Source organism: Triticum aestivum, chromosome 3B (assembly GCF_018294505.1).
Source record: "Triticum aestivum cultivar Chinese Spring chromosome 3B, IWGSC CS RefSeq v2.1, whole genome shotgun sequence".
Lineage (NCBI taxonomy): Eukaryota > Viridiplantae > Streptophyta > Magnoliopsida > Poales > Poaceae > Triticum > Triticum aestivum.
Genome location: NC_057801.1, coordinates 821988233 through 822005859, shown reverse-complemented (window position 1 = coordinate 822005859; position 17627 = coordinate 821988233).

Below are 17627 nucleotides of genomic sequence, written 5' to 3'. Positions count from 1 at the left end.
TATCTTATTGGTATATTTATGACTTCCTTGTGGATATCTTGTTCCTTCGTGTTGTAACTATTTCGGGTGTACATCCTTCTTTGTAGATATATATATCATCATGATTTCGTCTACATAGAACCTTATACACTTGAGAGAAATTACATCTCTAGTTGATATCTTTTCTTTCACGTCCACCTTGTCTTTCTTATGTTATTTCTTTGGTGGCTCCGTGAAAGCTTTTGCCTTGAGTGCGTGTCCTCTATCGTTGCATCTTGTTGCACTCTTGTGTGGTGAAGATTATTTTCCTCTTGCTTATCTTTACGAGGTTTTTGCCATCTTAATTGGTATCCCTCGTCTTGATGAGCCTCCCCTCGTCTATCTTCACCACGGGTTGTCACAAGCATAGGTTCTCTTTTGCTTATTAGTAAGCTTGTGAACCCATTTGCCAGTTATGTATGGGAATGATAGGCCTTGCACTGTGTGCCTCATTATTTCAAGACTATGTTGATGCTTAATGCTCATCCTAATCTTAGTCTTCTCAAGTGCTTCGCCATGACTCACACACATCATTTTGGTTGAGCCTATTCTTAAGTTGCCTCTTTTACATGTTGCTCAACCATGTGCTTGTTGCAAGCGCTAGGCTTTGTTTCCTATATGCTCACTTGCACTGGATGTGAGTTTCTATTGATTTTGGGGGAGCTATGATCCTATTTTGTAAACTTTGTATTCAAATACAAAAATTCTTATGTGTGCACAAATCATGGGGAGCTTCTCTAGTTTCTTTGGAACACTCCTTTGCGCTTTTCATAATATCTTTATTCTTGTGGCATGTAGGATCATTGGTCTAGTTGGTTCAATTGATATCCGTTGATTGCTTGCTTCAATTGGTATCTTCTGATTGCTTGTGTCTCTCTTTGTTATGTCTTTGTGGCATATCTTTCTATTGCAATCTTTGGGCATCAATATAGTTTGTCTTCCTCCAAGTATTGGCAGTTGGATATGTGTATTGCATTCCACTCTCTTGTTGAGAAATACACAATTTATGGAGGACCACAATTTATATTGGCCTTCTAAGATTTTCGCCCATTTTGGCAATCGATGCCAATGGGGGAGAAGTTTCAGAGAGTTTTGTGGAGTAGCTTTGGTTTTTGTTTCCTTAGCATTTGCATCTCATACGCATGCATTATTGGTTGGTGCATTGAATGGTGATGCATAATTCCTTGTATAAACTCTCTTGAAAGTGATTGTCATCAATTACCAAAATGGGGGAGATTGAAAGGACATGTGGTGCCCCCATGTGTGGTTTTGGTAATTGATGACAATCTCTATGGACTAATGGTTGCCTTGAGTTATATTTGAAGGGTTTGCCCATAGGCTTTTCTTGGAGTCCATTTGTTGGTTTCAATGAGAGTTTGTGATGACCAAGGTGCTATTAAGGAATTATCCAAAGATTGGTCATATGAGTGTTGAGCTTATTGCAAGCATGTCTTGAAGAAGAAGGTTGTGTGATCATTCATGTTTACCTTCAAGACATCATCCAAATGAAGAGAGTTGCAAAGATTCAAGGTTGATCAAGACTAAGTCAAGAGTGAATCAAGTTGATCAACTCACAAAGCGTAGAAGATGTACCGAGAGGGATCAAGTGATCCCATGGTATGGTAAGCATTGTCCATTGCACTTTATGTACTAACCCATGGTCTATGTGAGAGTTGTATGTGGGGTTAGGTACGTATCCATGGGCTTGCGTCAAGAGGAAGATATCATACAACCCATGGAAAGGATGACATCAAGTGGTGATCGTCATCAAGATTGCCGTGTGCAAGTTCAAGTGGAGCATCACGAAGAGATCAAGTGCTTGAATCTTGCCATCCATTGTGGTGTCAATGGACTTGTGAAGATGTGCCGAAGAGTGGCTCACCCATAGTGAACTATGGGGGAGCAATCATCTAGTCTTCATCGAGCCAACGCAATCAAGAAAGGTGGTCCAACTTGAGGGAGTCAAGATCGTCTTCATCTAGCTCAAGTGGACCATGTGCAAGGAAAAGGTTTTCCCTTGATAGGTTTTCTATTTTACCGGTCTTGTGGTGGTACTTAGGAGACCGAGTTATAGGATCGTTTGCCGTACTATCCACGGGGGCTCTCAAGTTTGTAGCTTGATCGTATCGTTAGTAGAGAGATCAAACCATTGCATCCTTGCATCATGTTTCTTGGTTCTTGTTTGTTTATCTTTGTGAGTCTTAGAGCTTATGGTCATCTTGATGACAAGCTTGAGTTCATCGAAAACGGAGTTCGCATGCGTCTTCTATGATGTTTTCGGTATTGGAGGTTTTACCGGTTTTATCCAATGAAGGGTTATCACCATTTTCTTATGAGACTTTTCTCATTTGCTTATTCTTGATATTTCTATCAATATTGTGTTAGCCCATGTCGTTAGCTTTCCAACAAACTTGGTTTCGTTGAATTCGGAGTCCATTTGCAAAAGTTGTGGCTGTTTTGGTAAAGGCTGCAGTGGTACTACCGCGACTAGAGCGGATGTAATTTTTTACTACCGTGGCTCCTGAGCGGTAGTACCGCTCCAGAGCAGTACTACCGTGGCTCCTAAGCGGTAGTACCGCTCCGGACCAAAAACTCGTGTTTTCTCTCTCGTTGGGCTGTTTTGACCGTGCTAAGCGGTAGTACCGCTCCTCCAAGCGGTAGTACCGCTTGTGCACGACCTGAGCACATAACGGTTGGATTCGGGAGGTCCTATAAAAGGGGGTCTTCTTCCCCAATGAACCTTATCCTTTGAGGTCGTGTTCTTCCTGCATTGTTGACCTTCTTCGAGCTTGCTAACTCTCAATCCCTCCATGGATTCTTGCTAGTTCTTGAGGGAAAAGAGAGAGGAGATCTAGATCCACGTTTCCACCAATCACTTTCTCCTCTAAGTGAGGGGAACCCCTTGGATCTAGATCTTGGAGTTCTTCGTGTTCTTCTTTCGTTCTTCCTCTCATTTTCCTCCCTAGCATTAGTTGCTTTGGTGGGATTTGGGAGAGAAGGACCTGGGTACTCCGTGTGCCCTTGCCATTGCATTTGGTGCATCGGTTTGAGTTCTCCATGGCGATACGTGGAAGTGAAGTTTGAGAAGCTTATTACTCTTGGGTGTTTGGGCACCCTAGAGCTTGTTCCTCTTGGGTGCCTTGGTGCCCTAGACGGTTGGTGGTGTTCGGAGCTCAATCATTGTGGTGTAAAGCTCCGGGCAAGCGTCGGGGTATCCAATTAGGTTGTGGAGATCGCCCCGAGCAATTTGACGGGTACCGGTGACCGCCCCCAAGGGTTTCCAAAGTGTACGGGTTCGGTGACCGCCCCCAAGGGTCGCCATTTGTATGGGTTCAGTGACCGCCCTCAAGGGTCCCTTAGCACTAGTAGAAAAACACCTAATAGTCCCGGTTCATAAGGGCCTTTAGTCCCGGTTCATGAACCGGGATTAATGTGTCGTTATTAATACCTCCACCCATTAGTCCCGGTTCAAACACGAACCGGGACCAATGTGCCTCCACGTGGCCCTGTGCGCTGAGCCCAGTGAGGGGGCCTTTGGTCCCGGTTGGTGGCTCCAACCGGGACCAAAAGGCATCCACGCATCAGTATTCCAGTGGCTGGGTTTTTTTTGAAAGGAGGGGAGGTTGGGGGTTTTGGGGGTTAATTTAGGTGTTTCATATATTGTGTTAGCTAGCTAATTAATAGAGAGAAGTGTCCTCTCTTATGTCCGTGCTTGGTCGACGCTACGTACTATATATACATAAGTGATCGAGAGAACCATTCAGTACAGAAGTTCGTCATGCATACCGAGAGAAGTGATCGATTGACCTCTCCTTCTTCAAGAGATTGGTCGAACAACAAGTTTTCGTATCATGTATCCGACGCTACTGGCTACATACATGTACAATTTGTATAAGATCTCTTAATTACAAACCCCTAGCATTTGAAATCAATTTCCACATGGTATTCTCCGGCTTTACTGATGACGTGGTCAAGAAAGAATCCCGCCAATTCCTCTTGAATTGCTTTCATGCGATCTGGTTCTAGGAGTTCATCCCGCATCTGCCACGTCTAATTTGAAGAAGGGGGTTAATTAATACATATATATGAATGAAACTCAACAGAAATGATGGTTTAATAAAATGAAATTGTGAATATTATTGCTTACGCACTTCATATTGTCTTTTAGAGTAGCCCCGCTTGTTTTTCAAAGTCGCGGTGTGGATGAACTCGCACACGTAGTATCCACAGAAATCATTCCCTTCCTCCTGCCACAAGCACTTTACGAGAAATAGAGGTCAATCAAACTGATAATGAAGCATTATAAATGTCATTGATGAAAGTATAGCTATAGAATCAACGGGAGATGTGCACAACTAGCTAGCCAGTAGTACTTACTTTCGGGTATTTATATCGCAGCTCCTTCGGCAGTCCCGGAACTTCTGCGGTGAACTGTTTCCAAACCCTGCAAGACAAAGAAAATAATTATTATTACTTGAGATATCAGGAAATGAACAAAAAGTTGCCGATATGGTGCGATAATGATCAATTGAACTTACTTGCTGAGCATTTCAGTGATGTCCGCATAGGTTTTTGGATCTTTCCGTCTCGAGTCTAAGACGGTTACTAGTCCACGCTCAAGCTTAATCTCCAGAAGAATATAGTGGTACCTGCGCACGCATTCATAACTCATCAATTACATTACTATAAGCTCGCTTGAGTAATAAGGGAAACCGAATATGCACACGACAGTAACACTCACGGGCCGTTGTAAGGAAAGAGTATGGTATCTTTGTTTTGATTTTTGATCAACGATTGTAGCAAGTTGTCCTCGGCCTCTTTGACGTTCTTTTCAACCAGAAATATATCTATGATATTTGTGTTAATGAACCCAATATCATAAATTTCTTATTTTTTGCACTAGACGATCTTCAATCTGCATAATATATTGAGGATAATTAATTATAAATACATGCAATGAAAGAGCCGAGCTATATATAGAGACTTAATGACAGAAATAGTACTTACTGGCAGTAGCAAAAGACCATTAATTTATCGAGGGCCTTTGATTGAAGAACTCGAAGAACTCCTCAAATGGAACAGTCAACAGATCATTTGCAACGAGATCGTGCTCCTCTTTAATATGCAGATACAAAGCATTCTTACCCTCAGACTCTCTGCAGGTTTCCATGTACCAATTATGGAATCTTCGCATCATTGTTGTCAGAGATTTTTCATCTTTGACGAGAGGCTTCCCGTACTCGTATCTGTGTTCATCCACCTCCAAGAAATCAGGAAGTGCATCCTCAGGCAGGTAATCGTCAAGATTGCCATAACCGGCCACCGTCCCCGGAGCATTAGACACATTGAGCGGGGGGCACGATTGCTGTGCTTGTTCGCCGAGTTGGGCAATTTTTTTCCCCTTTGCTCGTTCTTTTGACCTTTTAGCACTGACAGTAGTTCCCGACCGCTGGGCTTGGAGATATGCCTGTTCAGTAATGCGCTCATAGTTGGTTCTCGGTGGAGACTTTGGTGGTTTCCTCAGGGCATCGATAGTGCGCTTTGCTTTCACCGGATCTACCTTCTCCTCCGGAGGTGGATGTCTCTTTGCTTTCACCCCTTCAAAGAACTCCTTCACGTGGGTCCGCACAATAGTATCATTTTCCTCCTCGGACCTCTCGTACGGTAACTTCTCTAGAGGCTTGAGAGATGATGGACCGTATTTGTATTGCCTCCCACCTCTGGTTGTGCTGCTAGACGCCGGAGCAGATGGAGCGGCTGCGGCGTCTGTCTTCTTTCGTGCTTGCTTACGAGGCGGAGGAGAAGGAGTACGACGCACCGGAGCAGCCGGGGCGGCGGCGGGTCTCTTCCGCCCTTGCTGGCAAGGCGGAGAAGGAGGATGCTGCTGGCTGCTCGGGAGCGCCGGCGCGGGCGGAGAAGGAGGCGGAGTGCCGCCATGCGCCGGAGAAGGAGGCAGAGTGCCGCCACGCATGCCCTGATCGTCACTCGCCAGAGGAGGAGGTGGTGGAGGAGGCGGAGTGCCCTGACTCGCCGGAGCAGGAGGAGGACGCGGAGGCGTCCAGTTCAGAAGGTTGATGAGCTCCTTCTTCCATAGGCATGGAGTCTTCAAAGCAGAACCCAGCCTAGTCTCCCCTTCACCGGTAGGGTGGTCAAGCACGAGGTCCTCAAATCCCTCCGTTATTTCATCCACCATCACCTTAGCATATCCTTTTGGAATCGGCTGGCAGTGATAAGTTGTGCTGGGTCCACTAGGATAAACTTGGCCAACAGCCGCCTTGACCTTCAAAGTCATCCATTGCGCCATCATGTGGCAATTTTGAGACTCCGTGATACCATCCACGGGATAGCTGGCAGGAGCCGTCAAGACATGCTCCGGCTGAAGCAGCTCGGTGGAAGCCACGCTGCTTCTCCGCGGAGATGGCGGGGTAGCTTCGGGGGAAGCTTCGGCAGGTCGTTTGCTGCGATCTGCTGCTTCTCGTTCCTCTTCTTGATCCTCTAGCCCCATTACCCTTTCGTGCAGAGCCTGCAATTGGTCCTGCTCCAGTTTCTTCCTCCTCTCGTGGGTTTTGTAACCCCCTGCGTCCGGAAAACCAACCTTCCACGGAATGGAGCCTGGCGTGCCTCGTGTCCGTCCAGGGTGCTCAGGATTCCCAAGGGCCATTGTGAGCTCGTCCTTCTCCCTGTTTGGAAGGAACGTCCCTCGCTGCGCTGCATCGATATAGTGTCGAAGGTTTGAAGGAAATATGCCCTAGAGACAATAATAAAGTTATTATTTATTTCCTCATATCATGATAAATGTTTATTATTCATGCTAGAATTGTATTAACCGGAAACATGATACATGTGTGAATACATAGATAATCATATAGTCACTAGTATGCCTCTACTTGACTAGCTCATTAATCAAAGATGGTTATGTTTCCTAACCATAGACATGTGTTGTCATTTGATTAATGGGATCACATCATTAGGAGAATGATGTGATTGACATGACCCATTCCGTTAGCCTAGCACTTGATCGTTTAGTATATTGCTATTGCTTTCTTCATGGCTTATACATGTTCCTGTAACTATGAGATTATGCAACTCCCGTTTACCGGAGGAAGACTTTGGGTACTACCAAACGTCACAACGTAACTGGGTGATTATAAAGGAGTACTACAGGTGTCTCCGAAGGTACATGTTGAGTTGGCGTATTTCGAGATTAGGTTTTGTCACTCCGATTGTCAGAGAGGTATCTGTGGGCCCTCTCGGTAATGCACATCACTATAAGCCTTGCAAGCAATGTGACCAATGAGTTGGTTACGGGATGATGCATTACTTAACGAGTAAAGAGACTTGCCGGTAACGAGATTGAACTAGGTATTGGATACCGACGATCAAATCTCGGGCAAGTAACATACCGATGACAAAGGGAACAACGTATGTTGTTATGCGGTTTGACCGATAAAGATCTTCGTAGAATATGTAGGAACCAATATGGGCATCCAGGTTCCGCTATTGGTTATTGACCGAGAATAGTTCTAGGTCATGTCTACATAGTTCTCGAACCCGTAGGGTCCGCACGCTTAACGTTACGATGACAGTTTTATTCTGAGTTCATACGTTTTGATGTACCGAAGTTTGTTCGGAGTCCTGGATGTGATCACGGACATGACGAGGAGACTCGAAATGGTCGAGACATAAAGATTGATATATTGGACGACTATATTCGGACACCGGAAGTGTTCCGGGTGATTTCGGAGAAAACCGGAGTGCCGGAGGGTTACCGGAACCCCCCCGGGAGAGTTAATGGGCCACATGGGCCTTGGTGGGAAGAGAGAGGGGCGGCTAGGGTGGTCCACGCGCCCCCTCTCCCTCTGGTCTGAATTGGACTAGGAGGGGGCGGCGCCCCCCTCTTTCCTTCCCCCTCTCCCCCTTCCTTTCCCCCTCCTAGTAGGAGTAGGAAAGGGGGAGTCCTACTCCTACTAGGAGGATGACTCCTCCTCCTTGGCGCGCCCCAAGGGGCCGGCCGGCCTCCCCCCTTGCTCCATTATATACGGGGGCAGGGGGCACCCTAGAACACACAAGTTGATCTACGGATCGTTCCTTAGCCGTGTGCGGTGCCCCCCTCCACCATATTCCACCTCGGTCATACGGTCGCGGAGTTTAGGCGAAGCCCTGCGCCAGTAGAGCATCATCATCATCACCACGCCGTCGTGCTGACGAAACTCATCCCCGAAGCTTTGCTAGATCGGAGCCCGGGGATCGTCATCGAGCTGAACGTGTGCTGAACTCGGAGGTCCCGTACGTACGGTACTTGGATCGGTCGGATCGTGAAGACGTACGACTACATCAACCGTGTTGTCATAACGCTTGCGCTTACAATCTACGAGGGTACGTGGACAACACTCTCTCCCCTCGTTGCTATGCCATCACCATGATCTTGCATGTACGTAGGAATTTTTTTGAAATTACTATGTTCCCCAACAGTGGCATCCGAGCCAGGTTTTATGCGTAGATGTCATATGCACGAGTAGAACACAAGTGAGTTGTGGGCAATACAAGTCATACTGCTTACCAGCATGTCATACTTTGGTTCGGCGGTATTTTGAGATGAAGCGGCCCGGACCGACATTACGCGTACGCTTACGCGAGACTGGTTTCACCGTTACGAGCACTCGTGCTTAAAGGTGGATGGCGGGTGTCTGTCTCTCTCACTTTAGCTGAATCGAGTGTGGCTACGCCCGGTCCTTGCGAAGGTTAAAACAGCACTAACTTGATGAACTATCGTTGTGGTTTTGATGCGTAGGTAAGAACGGTTCTTGCTAAGCCCGTAGCAGCCACGTAAAATTTGCAACAACAAAGTAGAGGACGTCTAACTTGTTTTTGCAGGGCATGTTGTGATGTGATATGGTCAAGACGTGATGCTATATTTTATTGTATGAGATGGACATGTTTTGTAACCGAAGTTATCGGCAACTGGCAGGAGCCATATGGTTGTCGCTTTATTGTATGAAATGCAAACGCCCTGTAATTGCTTTACTTTATCACTAAGCGGTAGCGATAGTCGTAGAAGCAATAGATGGCGTAACGACAACGATGCTACCATGGAGATCAAGGTGTCGCGCTGGAGACGATGGTGATCACGACGGTGCTTCGAAGATGGAGATCACAAGCACAATATGATGAGGGCCATATCATATCACTTATATTGATTGCATGTGATGTTTATCCTTTATGCATCTTATCTTGCTTTGATTGACGGTAGCATTTTAAGATGATCTCTCACTAATTATCAAGAAGTGTTCTCCCTGAGTATGCACCATTGCGAAAGTTCTTCGTGCTGAGACACCACGTGATGATCGGGTGTGATAGGCTCTACGTTCAAATACAACGGGTGAAAAACAGTTGCACACACGGAATACTCGGGTTAAACTTGACGAGCCTAGCATATACAGATATGGCCTCGGAACACGGAGACCGAAAGGTCGAGCGTGAATCATATAGTACATATGATCAACATAATGATGTTCACCATTGAAACTACTCCATCTCACGTGATGATTGGACATGGTTTAGTTGATTTGGATCACGTGATCACTTAGATGACTAGAGAGATGTCTGTCTAAGTGGGAGTTCTTAAGTAATATGATTAATTGAACTTAAATTTATCATGAACTTAGTACCTGATAGTATTTTGCTGGTCTATGTTTTTTGTAGATAGATGGCTCGTGCTGTTGTTCTGTTGAATTTTAATGTGTTCCTTGAGAAAGCAAAGTTGAAAGATGATGGTAGCAATTACACAGACTGGGTCTGTAACCTAAGGATTATCCTCATTGCTGCACAGAAGAATTACGTCCTGGAAGCACCGCTGGGTGCCAGGCCTGCTGCTGATGCAACTGACGATGTTAAGAACGTCTGGCAGAGCAAAGCTGATGACTACTCGATAGTTCAGTGTGCCATGCTTTACGGCTTAGAACCGGGTCTTCAACGATGTTTTGAACGTCATGGGGCATATGAGATGTTCCAGGAGTTGAAGTTAATATTTCAAGCAAATGCCCGGATTGAGAGATATGAAGTCTCCAATAAGTTCTATAGCTGCAAGATGGAAGAGAATAGTTCTGTCAGTGAACACATACTCAAAATGTCTGGGTATAATAATCACTTGATTCAACTGGGAGTTAATCTTCCTGATGATAGTGTCATTGACAGAATTCTCCAATCACTGCCACCAAGCTACAAGAGCTTCGTGATGAACTATAATATGCAAGGGATGGACAAGACTATTCCCGAGCTCTTCGCAATGCTAAAATCCGCGGAGGTAGAAATCAAGAAGGAGCATCAAGTGTTGATGGTTAACAAGACCACCAGTTTCAAGAAAAAGGGCAAAGGGAAGAAGAAGGGGAACTTCAAGAAGAACAGCAAACAAGTTGCTGCTCAAGAGAAGAAACCCAAGTCTGGACCAAAGCCTGAAACTGAGTGCTTCTACTGCAAGCAAACTGGGCACTGGAAGCGGAACTGCCCCAAGTATTTGGCGGATAAGAAGGATGGCAAAGTGAACAAAGGTATATGTGATATACATGTTATTGATGTGTACCTTACTAATGCTCGCAGTAGTACGTGGGTATTTGATACTATTTCTGTTGCTAATATTTGCAACTCGAAACAGGGACTACGGATTAAGCGAAGATTGGCTAAGGACGAGGTGACGATGCGCGTGGGAAATGGTTCCGAAGTCGATGTGATCGCGGTCGGCACGCTACCTCTACATCTACCATTGGGATTAGTTTTAGACCTAAATAATTGTTATTTGGTGCCAGCGTTAAGCATGAACATTATATCTGGATCTTGTTTGATGCGAGACGGTTATTCATTTAAATCAGAGAATAATGGTTGTTCTATTTATATGAGTAATATCTTTTATGGTCATGCACCCTTGAAGAGTGGTCTATTTTTATTAAATCTCGATAGTAGTGATACACATATTCATAGTGTTGAAACCAAAAGATGCAGAGTTGATAATGATAGTGCAACTTATTTATGGCACTGCCGTTTAGGTCATATCGGTGTAAAGTGCATGAAGAAACTCCACACTGATGGGATTTTGGAATCACTTGATTATGAATCACTTGGTACTTGCGAACCGTGCCTTATGGGCAAGATGACTAAAACGCCGTTCTCCGGAACTATGGAGCGAGCAACTGATTTGTTGGAAATCATACATACTGATGTTTGTGGGCCAATGAATGTTGAAGCTCGCGGCGGGTATCGTTATTTTCTCACCTTCACAGATGACTTGAGCAGATATGGGTATATCTACTTGATGAAACACAAGTCTGAAACATTTGAAAAGTTCAAAGAATTTCAGAGTGAAGTGGAAAACCATCGTAATAAGAAAATAAAGTTTCTACGATCTGATCGTGGCACTACTAGAATCTGCAGATAGCCCTAGGGCTGAAATGATTCCTTAGAGTTAGAAAAGGCACCCTAAGGACACAAAGTTTTGCTAGGGTACGAACTGAGAACCCAAGGGATTGTATTGTTTCCTTAGGGTTAGGTGCGAGACCCAAGGGATATTCACCCTGTGGGACCATACTGAAGCCACGTTGGCAACGTTCCTTAGGGGTTACTTCCTGAACCCTTAGGAAAGGTCTATGCCTAGGGTCAACAAATGAAATTGTAGGGAAAGAGCACACAACACTAACGGCTCCCACCGTTCCCTTACTAACACCGTAAACTACCCCTAGGGTTCTGGTCTTAACTCTAGGGAAATCTGCACACATTTGATTTTCAAAATATGTTTTATACCTAAGAATTATATTTTAAATATACACAGAAAAAATCTACATGAAAGAAATACCTGCGGAAATAACACGAAATATATGTTGATCGATCACTTTTTCAGAAAAATATAAGTTCTTCAATCTATTTTGTGAACACACTTGATGGAAATATATACATATAATAGTGAAAATAAGTGCATAATTTCTTTTAAGATTAGATATTAAAAATAGCTTAAAGTAGTTAAGTAGGGCCAAAATGCAGATGCTAATTCAGTACAGCCAAAATTAGTGTACACGCGCGCAGATTTGGTCGTATTACACGCGTATTCAGCCCGTCAGATTTTTTTTAGCGAGCGCACGCATAATTTGTGGTACGCGCCAATCCTCCCCTCTACACGCGCCAAAATTGACCTCCCGCGGCTGCCGCCGCCGCAGCCGCCGGCGGGGCCGGGGGCTTTGACGGACCTGCCTCCCTCGACAGCTTCGGACGGAGGAGGCGGAGGGCTCCGTCGCCGCGACCCTCGCCCGACCTTGCCACCCTGGACGGATTCTACCCTGCCTCCTCGACCAAGACCAACCCGCCTCAGCTGTAGACGCGTGCTTCAAGTTCAGAAATCAGAACCAAGGTTCAGTTAGGTGAGCTCACATGCCCATGTTCCCTCACTTTCTATATGCGTCCATATATACAGTTTAGGGCTCAGATTGCAATTTTGTGGATAATAAATTGTCTATCTGTGTTGTGATTAAGAAAAATGAAGATTTGCACCTTTGCATATAGTTAAATAAGGAAAGTGAACCTATTGGTAGATATAAATATAGGCTAATTTGATAGCATGTGCAGAGTACTCAGATCTGATATGTGCTTAACATATTTATGTCGAAAATAATTGCTTTAACCTTCTCTAATGTAATAAAATGAAGGCTTTTGGTCCTTTGACGCCTGCACCGTGCTGCCAGTTTTTCCAGTTATTCAACCACGTCTCTAGAAGAACAACGTAGTTGGATGTATAGTGGGTGGAATGAACAGGGGCACCATTCTGAAGAGTGGGTGCGCAACACAACAGCTTTTCTTGACCATGCTTTTCAGATTATGCCTAATGCTGACCGGTTTGGTGTGAAGTGCCCATGCACAAAGTGTCGTAATGGAGTCAGGCGGAAGAAACAACTAGTCAGAGTGCACCTTTGTCAGTATGGTTTCATGCCAAATTACACCAGATGGACATCGCACGGCGAGCGTCCAATAGTTGGTACAACCAGAATGGAAGAGGATACTCACACTAGTAATGAACCGCTAGTTGATATGTTGGCTGACATTATTGGGGCTGAAACACATTTTGATGATGTGGAGAGCGAGCCAACAACATATGCCAAGGAGTTCTACAAGATGTTGTCTACTGCAGAGGAGGTTATTCATGATCACACTCAAGTCTCCCGCCCAGCTGCTGTCACACGTCTAATGGGAATAAAATCACAACATAATTTACCAGCAGATTGTGTGAACAGCATCCTAGGCCTACTTGGGGACGTGTTGCCAAAGGGGCATAAAATGCCTTCAAGCTTTTATGAGTGCAAGAATATGTTGGGTGTCCTTAAGATGCCATATGTAAAGATTGACGTGTGCACTAATAATTGCATGTATACTACAAGCAAGATGAGAAGAAAGAGAAGTGTGATATTTGCGGAGAAAGTCGGTATGAGGTTGTTGAGGGGGAAAGCTCAGAAATAAAACATAGCCGCATACCTCGCAAAGTGATGCGCTACCTTCCTATCACAGCGAGGTTGCAGAGGATGTATATGTCGGCTGAGCTTGCGAAGCAAATGCGGTGGCACAAAGAAGGAGAACGCTCATACCCAGCAGGAATAATTGGTCACCCATCTGAAGCTGAAGCTTGGAAGGACTTTGATAGGGAGTTTCCAGAGTTTGCAAAAGATGCAAGAAATGTGAGGCTTGTAATAGCTACTGATGGTTTCAACCCTTTTAAGTTTGGAGGATCACAATATTCATGCTGGCCGGTGTTTGTAAGTCCATTGAAACTCCCACCCGCATTGTGTATGAGTGAGGAGAATATTTTCCTTACTATGGTAATCCCTGGTCCACAGCATCCGGGTAAGAATATCAATGTATTCATGTGTCCTCTTGTTGATGAACTGTTGCAGTTATGGGCTGGTGTAGATACTTATGACAGTATAACAAAGGAACCGATCTGTATGAAGGCTGCTTACCTTTGCTCAGTCCATGACTATCCTGCTTATGGCATGTTTGGTGGATGGTGTACACATGGCGGGATGGCTTGTGCAATATGCATGGATGATGTCGATACAACATGGTTACCTAATGCACATAAGTATAGTTGGTTTGACTGTCATCGTCGTTTTCTGCCTCCTGATCACCCTTTCCGAATGCAAGAAAATGCATTTATAAAGCGAACTAAGGTTCTTGAGCCACCACCTCGTAGGTTAACCGGAGAGGAGGTAGATGCAAGAATTAACCACTTGAAGTTGCAGTCATTTGAAGTATATGGAACAACACACAACTGGACACATATTCCTGTCTTGTGGGAACTGCCATACTTCAAGAAACTTCTGATAAGGCATAACATTGATGTCATGCACAATGAAAAAAATGTTGCTGAAGCAATTTGGAACACAGTTCTTGACAATGAGAAGACAAAGGACAACACCAAAGCTCATCTCGACCAAGCATTGTTGTGTAAAAGAAAAAGGCTAAAACTTGTCCCAAAGCCAAATGACAAATGAGAGAAGCCGAGGGCACCATATTGTTTGACAAGAGCTCAAGTAAGGGAGATCATGAAGTGGTTCCTGGATCTGAAATTCCCAGATGGATATGCAGCCAACTTGAGGCGAGGGGTTAGTTTAGACCAGTTGAAGATAAATGGACTAAAAAGCCATGACTTCCACATTCTAATGGAACGTTTGTTACCAGCAATGCTCCGGGGCTTCATTGATGAGGATGTGTGGAATGTGTTGGCTGAATTAAGCTTCTTCTACAGATCACTTTGTGGGAAAGAAGTTGATCCTGAGAAGATGCTTCAATGGGAAGAGAACATTGCGGTTTTATTATGCAAGCTGTAGAAGATTTTCCCACCTGGATTTTTCAATTCAATGGAGCATCTAATGGTGCACCTCCCATATGAAGCAAGAGTTGGAGGCCCTGTACAATACCGGTGGATGTATAGATATGAGAGGTGCATGCTTTAAGATACAGTTGTTTCTATCAATCTGTTTTTATTATGTTGATCTAATAATCATGTTAATGCAGGTTCATCAAGAAACTTAGGAGGAAAGTCACTAATAAGGCATGTGTCGAAGGATCAATTGTGGAGGCCTATCTTCTGGAAGAAATCTCCCACTTCACCTCGCTGTATCTACCTAATCTCATTGCAAACTCACAAAACCGGCCAACCCGTTATGCTCAAGAGGTTCAGCCTTCTATAAGCACCCTTGGCATGTTTCAACTCCGGGGATGGAAAAGTGGAAGGGGTGTGCCTAGACTTTTAACAACAGAGGAGTACAAGCAAGCCATGATTTATGTGTTGACAAACCTACCAGAAATGCATGAATATGTACAGTAAGTGTGCTTTGCTTTAGTTAAATATCACAGCTTAGATCATTGTGTGCGCTTATGCATTAAAAAAATTGTAGGAAGTTTGTAGATGAGCAGTGGAGGTGTCCTCAACCACCAACTCCAAAGCAATTAGAAAACTTGAGGCTTAATGGAGCCGGTCATGGAAAGCCAAACTTGCTGGATTGGTTCAAAGATTATGTAATCTCTCACACTTTTGTTTATCTTCTTAATAATAATTTCCTACTGATGGCTTACAAACTTTTTTTTACTGTTTATCATAGTGCATCAAACATACTAGCGTACCTGATGAGTTGCGGAGATTATCAAGAGGATGCCGCTTTAAAGTGAAGTCCTATGATATTTATGAAGTAAATGGGTACAGGTTTCGCTCAGAGAGTTATGAAAAGAAAAAGAGAAGGTTAAGCACTGTCAACTCTGGTGTGCTCACTGTTGGTGAAGAGCTAGAGTACTATGGCATTATAAAAGACATAATAGAGCTGAAGTTTGATGGAAACGAGGACTTTAGCCTTGTATTGTTTGAATGTCGCTGGTTCCACCCGATTGATGGAGTCCGACGACGAGATGACATAGGATTGGTGGAAGTTAAACATGAGTCAACCAATCCAGCAAATGAGCCATTTGTGCTTGCTAGCCAAGTAACACAAGTTTATTATCTTCCATATGCATGCAAATCGGATCCAAATTTAAATAAGTGGTGGATTGCATACAAGGTCAGGCCTCCAGGAAGCTTGCCCATTCCCTCGTTGGATGACTACAATGCTGAAGAAACACCTTCAAATGTTGATGACGTCTACCAAGAGGATGCTTTGGATGGTGTTTCCAAGATTTCCATCAATATTGGAGACGGCCTGGATAACCTTACCATCAACGAGAATGATGAGATTGTTAACCCAAAAGAGCTAGAAGCGATAAAGAAGCGACAAAGTGAAATAACCCCAAAGGCTAAACTGCCTATTTCAGCACCATTTGAGGAGGAAGAAACTGACTCTGATGCAGAATCAGAAGATGGAGAGGGCATGCAATTATCTCATGAAGACATTGATGACTTCTAATAGTTTTCTTGTTCTGTTTGAGAGGACATTTTCCTCCATGTACTTTTAAATCTGGACATTGATGATTTCTGTCGTTTCCCTCTGTGTTGAACTTACAATTCTATCTCTTGTGGTTAAATTTATCTCTAGTTGTTTCCCTTTGTCTTGCACATTTTTCTGCTGCTATACTTGTGCCAATTCAGAAATGTGTAATTTTAGTTATGTGTTTTGTGGACCTTGCTAATGCATTTCGATTCAGTTTTACAGGATGACAATTTCGCACCTCCACCGCAGGGGGTCATCCTCTACTAGCAGTGCTACTACAAGTGCTACACTAGGGCAAGAGATGGTCTCATTGCTAGAAATGTCAGCTGGTACAAATGATGATGAGTGGCTTCCACCTCCAAAATTCTTAAGAGGTTCTGCAGAACTTCCACCACCTATCGGAAATGAGTCTGAACGTCCATTGATTAAACCTTACAGCCACACGTGAGTTATCATTTAATCCATGCATTGTAGATTGGCACACCATGAGGTGTTTTTTATATACCACATGACATACCTTGGGATGTGTTAAAACTTATATCTATTTTCTTGTCCTAGGCACTGGTTAGAATTACCTACTCTAAGAAAAAATGTGAGAAAGCCAAATGGTGTGCTAACGATCCTTTTAAAGATGCATCATCCTGGTTTGGTTGAGCAAAAAGGAAAACTTGTGTTTGCATCAACTTGGGAACACTATAAGCTAAAGCCCAATGATGGGGGTCGTCCAAAAGCTGAGGAAATCAAGGAAGAATTTTGGGTAACAGATCTGGTTCCTTTTTGAAGTGTACTGTTGTAGTAAATATAAGTAACAGTTGATTTCTTTTACAAGTGTACTACTGTAGTAAGTATAAGTAACAATTTATTTTCTTTGACCTATATTGCAGCTGAGGTTTAGGCATGAGGCTGAGTATGAAGCAAGTGCAAAGCTCCATATTGGCAGGTGTTGCAACCAACTCATGGCTAGTGTTCTGTACTATGCTCGCATACAGGCCGTAAGGGACCATTATTACAAACTTGAGAATCGCAGACTGAAAGAAAAATTCGCTGGACGACATTATCTTGAAAAACATAAGTACATGGCTGTCAGACCATGGTGGTGCACTGTCATTTCCTGGGAGGCCTTAGTTGATGAATGGTGTGATGATAAATGGATTGCGACAT